The 16,999-nt window shown below is 34.9% G+C and overlaps 1 non-coding gene across 1 annotated transcript; it reads left to right on the top strand.

The window, feature by feature from the left end:
• Positions 1-3,461: 3,461 nt before the first annotated feature.
• Trnac-aca (transfer RNA cysteine (anticodon ACA)) lies at positions 3,462-3,535 on the top strand. Its single transcript has one exon. It is a non-coding gene; the product is annotated as a tRNA-Cys (tRNA).
• The last annotated feature ends 13,464 nt before the right edge of the window (positions 3,536-16,999 follow it).

The raw sequence follows: 16,999 nt of genomic DNA, 5'->3' as shown, positions 1-16,999 counted from the left end.
TGCCTCAGTCCTTTCTTTATTCATTTCTTCATTCATTTCTTCAGTCCATTCTTCATTCGTTTCTTCATTCCTTTCTTCATTCATTTCTTTATTCATTACTTCATTCATTTCTTTATTCCTTTCTTCATTCCTTTCTTCATTCCTTTCTTTATTCATTTCTCCATTCCTTTCTTTATTCCTTTCTTTATGCATTTCTTTATGCATTTCTTCAATCCTTTCTTCTCTTCTGTCTTTATTCATTTCTTCATTCATTTCTTTATTTATTCTTTTATTCATTTTTTTATTCATTTCTTCATTCAGTTCTTTATTCGTTTCTTTATTCCTTTCTTCATTCATTTCTTTATTCATTTCTTCATTTATTTCTTCATTTATTGCCTCAGTCCTTTCTTTATTCATTTCTTCATTCATTTCTTCAGTCCATTCTTCATTCGTTTCTTCATTCCTTTCTTCATTCATTTCTTCATTCCTTTCTTTAATGATTTCTTCATTCATTTCTTCATTCCATTCTTCATTCATTTCTTCATTCCTTTCTTTAATGATTTCTTCATTCATTTCTTCATTCCATTCTTCATTCGTTTCTTCATTTCTTTCTTCATTCCTTTCTTCATTCCTTTCTTCATTCCGTACTTTATTCTTTTCTTCATAAATTTATTTTTTCCTTTCTTTATTCATTTCTTCATTCTTTTCTCAATTCATTTCTTTTTTCATTTCTTTATTCGTTTCTTCATTCATTTCTTAATTCCTTTCTGATTTCATTTCTTTATTCCTTTCTTAATTCATTTATCCATTCTTTTCTTAATTCATTTCTTAATTCCTTTCTTCATTCCTTTCTTTATTCATTTTTTCATTCCTTTATTAATTCATTTCTTCATTCCTTTCTTCATTCCGTTCTTTATTCCGTTCTTCATTCCTTTCTAAATTCATTTATTTTTTCATTTTTCATTCCTTTTCTTAATTATTTCTTCATTCCTTTTTAATTCCTTTCGTAATTCATTTCTTCATTCCTTTCTCAATTCATTTCTTCATTCCTTTCTTCTTTCATTTCTTCATTCCTTTCTTTATTCATTTCTTTATTCCTTTCTTTATTCATTTCTTCATTCATTTCTTCATTCCATTCTTTATTCATTTCTACATTCCTTTCTTAATTCATTTCTTCATTCCGTTCTTCATTCATTTCTTCATTCCTTTCTTCATTCATTTCTTTATTCCGTTCTTCATTCATTTCTGCACCTCTTTCTTCATTCATTACTTCATTCCGTTCTTCATTTATTTTTTTATTCCTTTCTTCATTCCGTTCTTCATTCCGTTCTTTATTAGTTTCTTCATTCCTTTCTTCATTCCGTTCATTATTCCTTTCTCCATTCCTTTCTTCAATTCCTTTGTCCATTCCTTTCTCCATTCGTTTCTTCATTTGTTTCTTCATTCATTTCTTCATTCATTTGGTCATTCATTTCTTCATTTCTTTCTTCATTCCTTTCTTCATTCATTTCTTCATTTCTTTCTTCGATTCCTTTCTTTATTCATTTCTTCATTCCTTTCTTCATTCATTTCTTTCTTTAATTCCTTCCATTATACCACTAATTCGTTTAAGTCTTCCACCCTTCATTGTTTTCTTTCATTAATATTTTATTTCATTCACATCTACATTTTTTTAGTTTCTTCCTACTTCCATTATTCATTGCTTTTTATTTCCTTAAGTCATTCATTTTCTTATTCATACTTTTTTAATTTATTGTTTCGTTTATATTTTTCTTTTTTATTCCTTTTCCTTCATTTTTTTTCATATCTGACTTCTTTAATGCATTCAGTTTTCACCCTTACACTTCTTCTTTCACTATTTCCCTCCGTAATTCATTCATTTTCTTAGTTTATCCTTTCATTCATTGATTTCTATCTATTTTTTTCTTTCATTTATTTCTACCTTTATTCACGTTTTCTTTCTGTTTCATTTCACGTCGTCGATCTTCCATTCATTCAATTCTTCCTATGTGTTTCGTTTCATTTTGTTCTTTCTTTATTCATTCATTTTCTCATTCATTTGTTTTTTTTCATTTATTTCCTCGCTCATTTTTTCCTCTTTAATTCCTTTGTTTCTTTCATTCATTTATTTCATTCAAGTATTCTTTTTTCATTCAATTATCCCTCTAATAGTACTCTACCGTAATTCAAACGTTTCTCATTCATCCATTCTTTCACTCATTTCTTTTTTCATTCATTCTTCCTTACATCTATTTCTTCTTCCATTTTTCCGTTTTTCATTCATTCATTCTTTCATTTATTTCTTCTTTTATTCATTCTTACTTTCATTCATTCCTTATTTCTGTCTTTCTTTTTATCATCATTTCCTTCTTTCATTCATTCTAATCATTCTTTCATTCTTTCTTTTTTTCATTCATTCAGTCTTTCATACTTTCTTTCTTTATTCTTTTCTTTTTTCATTTATGTCTCTTTTTATTCATTCTCTCTTTCTTTTATTCTTTCATTCTTTCATTTTGTCACTCTTCCATTTTTTCCTTCTTTTAGTCATTCCTTTCTTTATTCATTCATTTTTGTATTCATTCTTTCTTTCATTATTTTTTCTTTCATTTATTCTTATTTTATTTCTTTTCTTCTTACACGGTTTCCTTATTTAATTTCTTTCTTTTTTTATTCATTCCTTCTTCTATTGATTCCTTTTTCATTCATTCCTTCTTTCATTCATTCCTTCTTTCTTTCCTTCTTTTTTTGTTTTTCGTTTTTTTTTTTCATTCATTCATTAAGTCTTTCATTCTTTCTTCATTATATTTTTTACTTTCTTTACAAAAACTAAAAAAATGTCAGTCACGTATTTTGCTCGGGTTCACAACGAAAACATCCGTGGGCGGTCTGTTTTCGTCCTACTTGCCAACAGTCACGTGTGAACTCATGTTTTAACAAATTCCGCGGGAAATATTAATATAAACATTGAGAGTAACCAAGTGGCAGATGAAAGTGGAAATAACAAAAATAATAAAAAGAAATTAAAAAAGTTTAAAATTCTCTATTTCTTATATAAAAGTCGCTTTTTGTGTGTGAGTTTGTTCCTTATAGGTTCCGAAACGGCTGAGCTTATCTTTTGCAAATTTCACACGAAGGTATTTTATGTGTCTGGCAGTGTGTTTAGATATGTTTTGTACAGAAATTAATCCGATAAGTATCGAAAATGGAAAAAAAATCCGATCTTAAAAATAGTTTTTCTTCCCTTATAGATAGAAAGAAAAAAAATACAAGGGAATCTTTTACGTTACACCGGCCAAGGAAAATAATAAAATCTCAGCAAATCATTTTCGAAAATCAAAACAATCCGATCTTAAAAAAGTCTTTCTCTCTCATAGATAAAAAGAAATTTTACAGGGAAATATTTTACGTTACATCGGCAGAGGCAAATGACAAAATCTTAGTAAATAATTTCTCTTTAAAAATAAACAGATTTATTGTCAGCTTGAGATATAGCTCAATGGTAGAGCATTCGACTACAAATCGAGTGATCCCCTGTTCAATCCCGGGTGTACCTCAACATTTTATTTTTTTTCTTATTAATGAGTTCAGTTTACGATAAAAGAAGAGGACCATTTAAAATCGCCGCAAATCATTTCCTCGTTTGCATATTTTAAAACTAAACCTTAAGAAAAAGTGACTTTTCTAAGGCATTCATCGTCAAAGCCCAAATAGAAGATGACGTGATATTGTAAACAAATACAGACGGCATTTCATGAATAGCATTCGACTACAAATTGAATGATCCCCTGTTCAAACGCGGGTGTACCTCAACATTTTATTTTTTCTTATTAATGAGTTCAATTTACGATAAAAGAAGAGGTATCATTTAAAATTGCTGCAAATCATTTCTTCATTTGCATATTTTAAAACTAAACATTAATCAAAAGTGACTTTTCCAGGGCATTCATCGTCAAGCCCAAAATGACGTGATAGTGTCAACAAACACAGACGAAATTTGATGCACGACATTATCATTATTATTTTTTAATTCAAAAATTTTTTTTTTTTTTTTGCAAATTAGTTCATTGGACAAATTATTTCACGTAATATATAATAATCAATAGAGGATTGGTTCTATAATAATACATACACAATCTGCATTAATGAAAATATCATGTTTGTGCGTATCTTACGACCGGGCAACGCCGGACAGTCAGCTAGTGTTTTCATAAAAATTTGAAAACGAGCTGGACTTCATCAGAGAGCTCACGAAGATTGTGCCGTAGGATTATCTACTCTGCATGAAGTCCTCCTTGTTAATCGCGTCTATTCTTTAACTTGCAAGATTACAGTTTATCCCTCGGAAACTGAGAGCAGCAAAGCTCAACTGTTGCACTCGAAGTCGAACACAAGCTGCTCAAGATGAGAGTAAAGAAACGGTCGGTGGATGTGGTCAGGAGGAGAGAGTTGTGGTTAGTCGCTGAAGCCGGCAAGCTGAAGGTGCCAATATCCTTCTATGGGTTGACCTCCCACCGGGAGTTAACTAATAAAAGCAAGTGAAGCATGCATGTCCCCCCCCCCGCCCCGTGAGGGCACAGTGAATGAGGCATAAAAAAACATGACTAAGTTCAGCATCCCCCCCATTTAGCCCCAAAAGCCCCCAAGGAACGTCAAATCCTGATGAAAATGAACAAACGGTACAGTTTTAGACCTTAACATATGTAAATTTGAGTCCATCAATTGCCACCGCCCCATTTAACCCCAAAAGTACTCAAGGCCTTAACATATATAAATTTGAGTTCAGCACCATGCAAAACTGCTAAATAGACATACACAGAAAATTTTGGACAAATATGGTAAAATAGTCTAAAAAAAATCGAGTGTTTTTAAAAAGAGTTATCACGAGCATAGATAAATAAAATTATATAGAAATCAATTAGTCACAATTTTTCAGAAAGTTTTATAAAAATCCAAGGCATCAATTTTATTTAATAAGCACAAAAGTGTCAATTTTAGCTATTTTAACCCGAAAGGCACAACGAGGGAGGGAGGGAGGGGCAACTGGAATTTCCCGAAAATCAATTCTGTTACTTTTTTACTCATATCATGTTTAATGTTTGTGCAAAATTTAAAAAAATTCCAAGGTGTAGTTATTGAGAAAAGTGCGGAAAGACGAACGGACGAACGGACGAACGGACGAAGGTGAATTTACAGATCCACCCTCCTTTTTGGTGTGGTCTCGTTTCTGTCGAACTACTAAGCGGCCCGGAATTTTTTATTCTCGCCCCGCCCCACATCAACGGAGATTAGACTATTTCTGTAATGGTTCGGTCCATGTTGATTTTGTGGTGAGAGTAAAGTTCTGTGCAGTTCTAGGAGGTTCACACTCCCATACTTCGCCTCCTCTCTTTGAGAAGAGGTTAATTTATTGTTACTTACCCGAGGCGCCCTCACTGGGGAATGCCGACGGGGCTGTCCAGGCAATGTTTGCAGGTTAGAGTGCCCCTCGTCGGGGACGTTGATTTCTCAATCCCACTTTCCGAGCCTGGTGTCTAAGTTCTTGCAGTGGGAAAGAAATAATATATATATATATATATATATATATATATATATATATATATATATATATATATATATATAGTGCAACGCAAAAGTATTGGATACATTACATTTTTCTTCATAACTTTAATTAGGGTTCAAGATTTTACCTAAAATTTGGTCAGTATATTCCTATTACTATTCAAAATTATATTTGGAGTAGTAATTACAAAATCAAAGTTTAGAAAGTTTATATTTAAGGAAAAATATGAATTTACAAACGCAAAAGTATTGGATACACTTTTAAAAAATTTTGCTTAGTATTTGAGTCAATTCACATGGCTTAAATTCTTATTGATATATGTACATTAACATTGGTTAGTTGATTTTTATACATACTTTGGAATAATCTCTTTTAATATATATACATATATATATATACTTGTTTATTTAAACATGCTCACACCCCGCTGCTACAAACAGCCACTTGTTTCAATCAAACAACAGATATCACCAGGCAGCGACTTGACTATTCAAACGTTCATTGAATAATGGATTTTTATTTTAGGTATTTTTATTTATGGATTTTTATCAACTCTTTTTATTGAGCACTATCTAACAACCTCGTTGAATTCACTAGTCCACTGCTTTTGAATAAAAAAAACGAGTATACATATATATGATGATGATGATTGCAACGTCTTGTCAGACGAGTGCCACTCCCTAAGACATTTAAAATCCATGAGCCCAAATGCCTGAGGGAGTATCTATACAAATATGATGTTACAGAGTCCTAGCTTTGTACGACAGCTAAGTCTCTCTCTCGGTTCAAAATGTTGAGATCCAGCAACAAGCAAGAGCAAGATAGCCAGCAACAAATTAAACTGCAGACCAGCTTAATGCGGGTAATGGTCTTCCGTTTTATGGTTTTTTAAATCAGAGATTTGCTTCTCCTAGAAAGGTTGCCTTCACCACGGCTTACGGAAGCCCTCTCCACCACAATACATACACACACACACACACACACACACACACACACACACACACACACACACACACACACACACACAAATATACACGGTGCTAGTTGGCCGTTGACCCAGAAAAAGAGTTCATTCTCCCTTTGGAAGGTCTTGTTTTTAATCCTTCAGGGAGACTAGCCACCCTCCTCACCAAACAAGTCTGGTGGGGGAACCAGTTTAGTCGCCTGTGACCCGACCATGAGGCAGGTAGTACTGAGTTACATGGTACCAGTAGCACATGACATGACCTGACATGAATATATACATATATGTATATATATATATATATATATATACACACACACATACTACGCTAGGAAGTAGGCTATTTGAGATGATTACAAACAATAAAAAACCGTGTAGTATGTCCCGTATCTATCTAGACATTATCTCTTCTCTTCTATCTTCTATTCTATCTTCTTCTTTCTTCTTCTATTCTTTCTATTCTTCTATCTATCTTCTATTCTATCTATTTCTATATAAATAAAATGAACTCATTTTTCCCGTCTGATTTTGACATTAATAGGATTAAAAATCAAGATATTTCATGCAAATATAATATGCACAAACGGCAGAACAATATCTGAGGTGTGTTATAGGCTTATTATTTCTCAAATTCCTCGATAATCTTAGATTTCTATACTTTTTCTGCTGAGAAGTCACGGCCAAAATCGGTTAAGATCAATGGAAGTGGTAAAATATTTTCTCTCTAATAAATTCCTCCTCCCCCTGCCACCACTTAACACCGTTTGGGGATCGTTCACAAGGAACAGTTGAGAAGAGAACACCGGTTTGGCTTCGTAGTTCTTTCATGTGAAGTTATTTAAAATCACTAAACTAAACTGCAGTGCTCTGTGGCGTAGTGGTTAGCGTGCTGGACAATTCACATTATATTTTCACGTTCGCGCCGACCTACCGTAGTCGTTTTTTTTTTCCTAAACAACTGGAATGGACTGTTCTTGGTGGCCGAACTGTTAACGTTGCAGATGTTTTTTTTTTTTTTCACACTTTATTTTCCTACTTTTACTCATGACTCCGGGTTTGATCCTTCCTACTTACCTACCATAACATTTTTTAAAACTCCCCCCCCACCGTCCCGGAAAATAACACTCGGGCAACGCCGGGTACCCCCGCTAGTTTGTGAAAAAATTAAGTAATTTATGACAATAGTAGTTTATCTCGTATCTGTAGAATAATTACTTTCTAAAATAGACGATTCGAATTCTGGGTGTTCTACCCCAAAACAGAGATACTTCACATAATGTCTTTCATTCGTCTGTAGTGTTTTTCTATTGTTTAAGTATGTACACGAACGAAAACGAATACGTTACACACGTTTTCTTTCTTTCTTTCTCTTTAAGTGTGAGAAAAACAGAGATAGATTCATACACGAAGAAAGGAAAAAAATGAAACAAAAGAGAAAGATTACGAAAAATATTAAAAGAAACGATAACAAAAGAGAAAGAATACGGATCGAATAAGCAAAGAAAGAAAGAAAGAAAGAAAGAAAGAGATGTGTTGTGAAAGAAGAGAGAAAGGCGTTGCCAGGAAACCATGCTCGTAAACAGCGCTATTTACCGCCCGGGGGATGAAGTTGACGATGCTTCAAATTGGCACGACTTTCTCCTTTAAAAGTAGAATCCAAGACTCCTGTTGTGATTAAAAAAACTGTTCTTAAAGTTCAGCTCACAATAATCGTGTCTTCCATCTGTTGATAACTCTAAAACAATCACACACATAGCCACACGCGCACACCTTTCATCCACACACACACACACACACACACACACACACACACACACACACACATATATATATATATATATATATATATATATATATATATATATATATATATATATACTAGCATGGGTGCCTGGCCTTGCCCGGGGGTTTGGAGGTGTATGCTGAGCAAAAAAAAAAAAAAAGGTAAATTTTTTTAACTTTGACCCCTATTATGACCCCTTAACATTTATTGTTTTGGGCTCAAATCGAGTTATTAAGTTAGATCCATGTCCAAGGAACCTATATTTAAAATTTCAAGTGCGTAGACCCAAAATTGTCGGAGGAGTTTTGTAGAGTTCACAAATGTCAAATCGGTAAAATTGGTAAAATTATTTAGTACAAGAAATAACATAATTAAACGACAGTCACTCGAATGTAAGCACAAAATTAGTAACACAAAGTAATAATAATAATAATGATAGTAATGATAATAATAATATGATAATAATAATAATAATGATAATAATAATGATAATAATAATAATAATGATAATGATAATAATAATAATAATAATAATAATGATAATAATAATAATAATAATAATAATAATAATGATAATAATAATAATAATAATAATAATAATAATAATAATAATAATAATAATAATGATAATGATAATAATAATAATAATTCTGATTTCGTTTATGAACGTCTCTCTGGGAATCATTTCCAGAGGATTTCCCTTAATACCGGCTTCAAACCAGGAGCTTCAAAGATCAAGGGTTTTCCTAAGGATGTTGATGGTACCTGTAATTACAGAGGTCTGGAGTCCGCCTAAAACATCGGGGATTTGTAGTTTTTTTCAATTGTCCTTCCAAATGACTTGATACTATTCCTAGTGTATCAACTACGACCGGAATTATTTGTGTTTTAACCCCATGTATACGCCTTATCTCCAAGGCCAATGGAGGTTAATTGCTACACTTCTCATTCTCCTTCTTTCTCAGATTCCTGTCCCAGGGTACTGAAAAGTGTACAATCTGCCAGTGTTTTGAGACCCTGTCAACGACGACCAAATCCGGACGATTATGTATAATAATAATAATAATAATAATAATAATAATAATAATAATAATAATAATAATAATAAGGAATTAAAGGTAAAATACTTGTTGGCATAGAAACTAACTTATTTATAATTCGATATTAAGTAGAAATTAATTATTATTAAATTTAGACTATATTATCGATAAATGGGAGTATAGCGATAATAGTCTCTATTCGATTGAAAACAACAAACAGCGTCTCGAGAAAATTTGCAGCAGAAGGTTTGAAGATAAAAGACTTTCTTTGCCGAACGGCACTCGATATGACAGGTGCTTTTTCTGATTGAACGTTGTCCCGTCACAAGGTGGCCTATGGTCGTCCTGACCATATCTTGTTCCATGGCGGGGCGCTTCGCCTCTCGATCCAATCGTCTCCTGTCCTGTGTAATCTCCGTGCTCATTATTCCCTCTTCTGGTCCGGTCAGCTTGCTGCAAATGAAGAGTCCTCACCACAAACAAACAGAACTCCGGTTAATAAACAATAGCAATAACTATTCATTAGTTTCATCAGTTCATAAGCAATACTGTCTGACTTGAGATGATTGACTACAAGCAGTGAGCGATTCCTGACGAGATAATCAAAATCACAAATGACCCATTAACACAGGCTCATTAACATCATAACATCAGGCTCTGAGGAGCCCCCAGGTCGGGAGCGCTTAATTAGCCCAGCCGTTCAGTTTGCTGACTAAAACTCGAATCTTTTTTAGAATTCTTTTTTTTTTCTTAATCTAACACCCTTTCTTCGCTTCTCTCTCGTAGAGTAGTTAAAACATATTTTCTCTCTTCCTCTCAGGGTCTCTCGTTGTCTTAATCATTCAAAATCTCTCCCTCTCCTTACTGAGAATAGGGTGGTTGCTCACACTGACATCTGTGCCAGTTTTACTGGATTTTCTCACTCAACGCTGTATGTGTCTTTATCAATCATGCTTTTCCTAAATCAAAACATCTCTGACATCTCAGGAAGATAATCTGAATTCTGTCTCCATTTTTGAGATGATATGCCATCTGGCTTGTTATGACAAACTAATGACAGCATGGCGGTTGGTCCCTTACCGCTAGCCAAGTCTTTGCATTTCTCTGCGCTCCCTGCCCAATCTCGTCCGGTCAAACACCTTCTGCACTGCAGTATGCACGTCTCTGCATGCAATCATGACGCTATCATGTCACAAAAGTACGCAAAAATTTATGAGGACTACAGTAGAACCTCGGGATATGGCATTAAAAATTATTAACAGAATACACTAACCCTAACTCTAACCCGTTGGGTCAGTATATGTTATAGCTAGCTACTGAATAGTGAGTATACAGAATTAATGTATAAAAGTTCAACTGAGTGTACAGAATTAATATATTAAATACGCAAAAATTGAATGCACGCGCTAAAAACGTACATGTCTTTATTATCTTTGGTTTTATATGGCTTTATTTGTATTAGAATTCTTTAAAAAAAGTTTGAAATGGAGGGCCCTCGTCTTGAAGAAGCTTAATGTTTTGACAAGCTTCTGGGCTTGACCTTTACTCCTGATCTGAAATGAAACGTACATCAAATCTGTTGCCAAAGCTGCTGGAAAAATGGTGGGATCCTTCTACCGCTCCAGTAGATATCTCACTACTTTCTATATAAAAACCAAGTTCGCCCAAGGATGGAGTATTGTGGCCACATCTGGACAAGAGCTGCTAGAAGCAGCTTACCCTGCCTTGGCAGAGTACAAAATAGACTTCGTAACTTAGTGGGGGGGGGTTCCCTTTTCTCTTCCCTGCAACCTCTCTCCAACACAAGGGACGTTACGAGCCTGCCTTTGTTTTATCGTTATTTTCACGGCAAGTTTTCGTCTGAGCTCCAATCTATGCCCTCCCCCTTCGCCAGTCTTTTACGAAAAACATCCGTCTAGCTGAAACCACTGTCAATAACTTTCCTCACTCTTTATCTGTGCCTAAATGAAAACGTAGATTCCATGAACAATGTTTCTTTCTTAGAAGTTACGCCTGTGGAACTCTCTTCTGATTGCCTGTTTCCCAGCTATTTACAACTTGGTTATCGTCAAGTCCAACATAAACAAATTCTTGATGAACCGCCCCCTTAAGTAATCCAATCTACCAAATTTCCATTAATAACGACTACTGCGATATTGTCCCATTGATTACTGTACACTCAATAACCCTCATCCTCGAGTGGCCTCAGAGCCTCGATAAATGGCGATCCCCCCCCCATGTAAAAAATAACCTCGGGTACGGCATTAAAAATTAGTAACAAAATACAGTACAGTATATAATACACATATATATAATCAAATAACATTATAAATAACACCACAAAGCAGGGCAAATACCGTAACCAGGAGCCGTAAAAACATTCCACATCATAAAAAAGGAAACGTGTGCTAGAGTCACCGTATCCCGGGGTTCTACTCTATACGTACTGTGTCTGTAACGAAAAAATGAAATACGGAAAAAAACGATTGGTAAAATGCTGAGAGATTATTTTGTATTTTATTATTTTAAATGATAAAAAGTGTAAAACACATAAGCAGAACGATTTTATTTATTTGTAATGCAAACTAATTTTGTTACACAATGGATTGAGAGAGAGAGAGAGAGAGAGAGAGAGAGAGAGAGAGAGAGAGAGAGAGAGAGGTGAGTAAACGTGGAGTGTAGACACGTTTACCAGAACCGAGGGTCAGCTGACCAGATTATGTATGAGTGACGTGGTCAGATTGGCTAGATCTGTGAGACTGGATTTGGGCTTTGAAGAAGACGGACGGCTTAATAGCTGTTCCCTCCCCTTCACTGGGAGTGGGGGACGCTGACGTGTTCAAAGCAAGCAAGATTTACTTCCATATTCTGTGTCGACATCTGGGAGGTAAATAAAAAACTATAAAACCCATTCATCGTCTTGGAGTGATAATTCTAACAGGTACCAGTCTCCCGCTCAAGAGAAGATGAATTCCAGATGGATCACATCGACGACACATGAAGTAAGGTATGTCGAAGAAAATGCATGTAACACACACACACAAAAGCATATGAACAATTAGAGATGAACACACACAACCGCATATGAAACAAGACGATCATACGCACACGGAATTCTTTCATGTTATACACCAAGCGTCAATTTGGTGCCCCTCTATGATAACCCTAGTGATAACTTCAATGAGAACTCTATGTAACAATTAAAAAAAAATTATTTTCGGTTTTATATATTTACTAGCGAGGTACACGGCATTGTCTGGGTGTGTGTAGGTGGTGTAATTAAATAACATTATAAAAAAACATCGTAAGGCGGGGTAAATACAGTAACCAGGGGCAACAAAAAACATCGTATTCCACATCGTAACCTAAAGAAAATGCATCCTAGGACCACTGTATCTCGGGGTTCTACTGTACGAAAATACCCCCGACAAACCCGACAAATAGCAAAGTCCCACCCCTACACAGTAGAGATCCCTAGATGTAAGAAAGCCTTCTATTCTAATAGCTTCTTCCCAGAACTGCTAGACTTTGGAATTCTCTTTCAGGTTCCTTGTTCCCCAATTGTACTGACATGCAGAAGTTCAAGTGTAACGTGAGCAGACATCTTGCTGCTAAACTCCCTACAGAGTGCCCCTGCAATTTAGGTCCCTGATAGTAGCCGCCTATATCAAAATTGCAATGGGCCTTGTTTGGGGTGAAAATGCAATTAAAAAAAAAAAGAAGACTTGCTTAGGGCTTAGAAAATTATGTGAAACTTTATAATGACGTTTCATAAATAAAAATAAAGAAAAACAAGAAACAATTAAAAGATAATACGAGATATTATTTAAAAAGAAAAAAAGAACGTAGCGATCTTTCTTATACCCTGGCAAGGCCAGGTCTCCCTGCTAGTTTTAGAACAGTGGTTCTCAACCGGGGTCCACATGGACCCTAGGGGTCCATGGAATATTTCTGGGGGTCCACAGGCACAACATAACAAAACTTATCATAATTATTATAGTTGTTGTAGAATACTTTATTTGCATTAAATTAGTTTTCATTTAAAAATAAAGCTTAATTATATAATATTTCTTTGATTATTAAAACCTCAAAAATTTATATTAGTGAAAAATAGAAGATTGTCTTATGACCAATAATTATGAAGGGGTCCACCAAGATAAAAAGAAGGGAAAAGGGGTCCATGAGTAAAAAAAGGTTGAGAACCAGTGTTTTAGAATATAAAGTCATTTTTATAGCGGGGGGGGGTATCATAAATAATCAGCTGATTATTCTACGATTAGATGACTGATAAAATATTCGACGGGGGAATAACTAATAGACAAAACGGTTCCTGACGTATGACCTCTGACCGCACATTTCCGTGTGAAGCGTTAGGGGGTGGAGTGTCGAGTGTGAAACGAATAAAAAAGACGCTCCATAAAAAAAAAAAAAAAAAAAAAAAATCTTTCTCTGGGAACAAAATTTGGTATGAAATCGCAACATTATATTCCTATCCATAAATGACCTTCTTTAGCTGATTATATAGTTTTTTTTTTTTGGTATAGTCACTAGCCACACACACATACACACACGCACACACACACACACACACACGCTACTTAATTGGTTGAAAAATGCGAAGTTCGCTGTTTGCTTGTTTATAAAAAAGCGGTTTTAGCACTATAAAAGTAGTGGACGGATGTTTGCTTAAAATAGACATTCGGCGAGGTTATTTGCGGGCGTCGCTTCCGTGGTCGAGTAGTAGAACTGCCGACTGTCGACACGACGGTTCCAGGTTCAATCCTTGGCTTTAGCGAGGCACTGATGAGTTGTGATACAACGAAAGAGGACTATGTTATAGCAAGCTATTGAATAGTGAGTATAGTCAATGACTACAAATATATATTTCCACTGGCGTTAATCGTGACACCCTGCACTGATGATTCCCGAAAGGATGAAACACTAGTGTATGTACGTATTTAAGAATTATTATAGTAAATAATAATAATAATAATAATAGATAGCACCTGTCCAAGTTCGGATCAGCGATATCGTCGTGGAATACTTCGGTGACATTCACGTTAACAAATGCAGGGCAACGAAAAAATGATGAGGAACACGACGACATTTATATAAGTGTTATAAACACAACAATTTATTTATAAAACAAGGCTGGAGAGAAAATAACGCAAAAAAAAACAGGGCAACTAGACAATAATTCAAACAAAAGAAAATCATGCAGACAATGTTATGGGACAAAGAAAGGGGGGGATATGTGATACTTATAATTGTTCAAAGAATATCGTCTCTTTTCCTTCCTTTTCTTTTTCAAATGGAAATCAATGAGGTGCGTAAGTAATGTTCCAGGGGGGGGGGGTTATAATGAGACATTTCAAGAAAATAAAGATTGTCTCTTTTCACTACTTTTTTTTTTCTAGGAGTCAATAATAGATTGTTCATGGGCCGGCCAAAGGGAGGGTCCAGTGATGGGGAGAATTATTTAGAGAGTTGCTTCTTTATCTCTTTCTTTTTCTTTTTATATGAGGCACATAATAGTTCAACGTGGTTAGCTATTTGTACGAGATGGGAGTTGGACAATTTGAAAAGTGTACTTATCTTTCCTTTTTCCGGAGTTGCTGGTCCGTATTCCGACAGCGTGAAGTTTCACTAATATTCGTTTCTTGCTTTTCGTTTTTCTTTCCCTTTTGTTTGTTGGTAAGCAATTCTCATGACTGACTTTTAAATTCCAACCGTTACGTGCCAAGGTATGACCATTGTCTCCTTATCGGCGCGATGTGAGTCGACTGGTTTTTTTTTCTTCACCGTGCGATCTCAGTCCAACTATCTCGTGCCAAGGTATATCCGTTGTTTCCTTATCGGCGCGATGTGAGTCGACTGGTGTTTTTCACCATGCGACCTGGGCCGCGGTGTCTATAGGTTGAAGAGAAGAATCGCCACACGTGTGATCGCGTCTGCACTCTCAGTCCGACTGATTAAATTTCCCGCTTTTTCTTTGCTTCCAGACCGGTTGGGGATGGGGATGTTGTATCAATGACATCCGCTCAAGGCTGGGGTGGGGGTGTGTCATCTCGATATACTGTTGCCATAACAACACGGAAAACTGGGTCATCCCTTCTGGTCTCGCTTTAACTACGACTGATTGTGATATGAGAGTGTGGGGGGGTTGTCTGCTTGATTAATATATATATATATATATATATATATATATATATATATATATATATACCACAAATAAAGAGGAGGGGGTATAGCCATTTCTCTTAACAACAGGCATATAAAAATATGGCTACCGATATGTGTTACCGATTGTCCATGTATGTTCTAAAGAAAAAGAACAATTCTCCATTCGGAAAATAATTATTATAATTGCACATTTGGGATAATTTTAATCAAAATATCGTAAGTGAATTCGTGTTTGAAATTTTATTTTTATTGGAGAAAGTCGAATATTTCATTTCATTTTTTTTTTTTTTTTTTGCTGCAAAGCAAACAATTTTTGGGTTTGTATTACTGTACACATAGATTCGAAAAAGTTGTCAAAAAACAAAAATATTACAAATAAATGTTATCAAAAGCAAGATAAGTTACTTTTCTACCAAACTTGATATATTTTTCGTGTTTTTATTCAATGTAACATGTTTATTCAGCTCGAAACACATACATTGTTTACCGATGTATTGGAAAATTCAAAATGGCGCCCGACTCTCTCTTTAACAGGGTAAATTCGGGAAAAGGTGTTATAAATAATAAACTAGACAAAATACTATTAAAAAACCACCGAATATATGTCAACCTATGTCACGGTAACATATGTTGAGCGAGTTTCTAACAGTATTTTGTCTAGTTTTATATTTATAGCACCTTTTCCCAAACTTACTGCGTTAAAGAGACAGTCAGGCATGGGCGCAATTTTGAATTTTCCAATACATCGGTAAACACTGTATGTTTTTCGAGCTGAATAAACATGTTACATTAAATGAAAACACTGAAAACATATCCAGTTAGGTAGAAAAGTAAATTATCTTGCCTTTGATAACATTTATTTGTTATATATTTGTTTGTTTTTTTGACAACTTTTTCGAATCTATGTGTACAGTAATACAAACCTTAAAAAAAAAATTTAATTTAACTTGAAAATAATATTTAAAATACACTGCGTACACTGCACAAGCACACTTATTATTATCATAATAATAATAATAATAATAATAGTAATACTAATAAAAATAAAACTGGTGTAGATGATATCGACTGGCGCCACACCAACCAACCAGTTGTGAAGGATCAGGGAGGATGGAAAGACCGAGGTGAGAGAGTACTGACCAAATCTCCACTGGAAGTGTGCAGTTAAAATCTGGTGCCTTGGGGAGGCTTTTTGTCACCCAAACCCCAGGAAACACCAATGGCCGATGCCAACGAGAAACAGTGACAACGGCTGTTGCGATAACGTGTAATCATCTGCACAAGTGGTCAAAAGGTGGAGAACACTGGAAATCTGGTGAGACTTGTCACTTGGTCTCCAGGGAACACCACAGGTTACTGCCAGTGAGCAATCACTGATGATGGCTTATGAGACAACTAATACGTTACACATTTTGATGAAAAACATGGGGGAAAAATTGCTATTTCTCTTTTTCCATCTTTAATCTTCTTTACTGTCCTTTCCATAGTTT

Source organism: Euprymna scolopes, chromosome 22, assembly GCF_053919585.1.
Source record: "Euprymna scolopes isolate OS-2025 chromosome 22, ASM5391958v1, whole genome shotgun sequence".
NCBI classification, from domain to species: Eukaryota; Metazoa; Mollusca; class Cephalopoda; order Sepiida; family Sepiolidae; genus Euprymna; species Euprymna scolopes.
The sequence above is the reverse complement of the archived record's forward strand: the minus strand, read 5'-3'. Positions and strand labels throughout refer to the sequence as shown.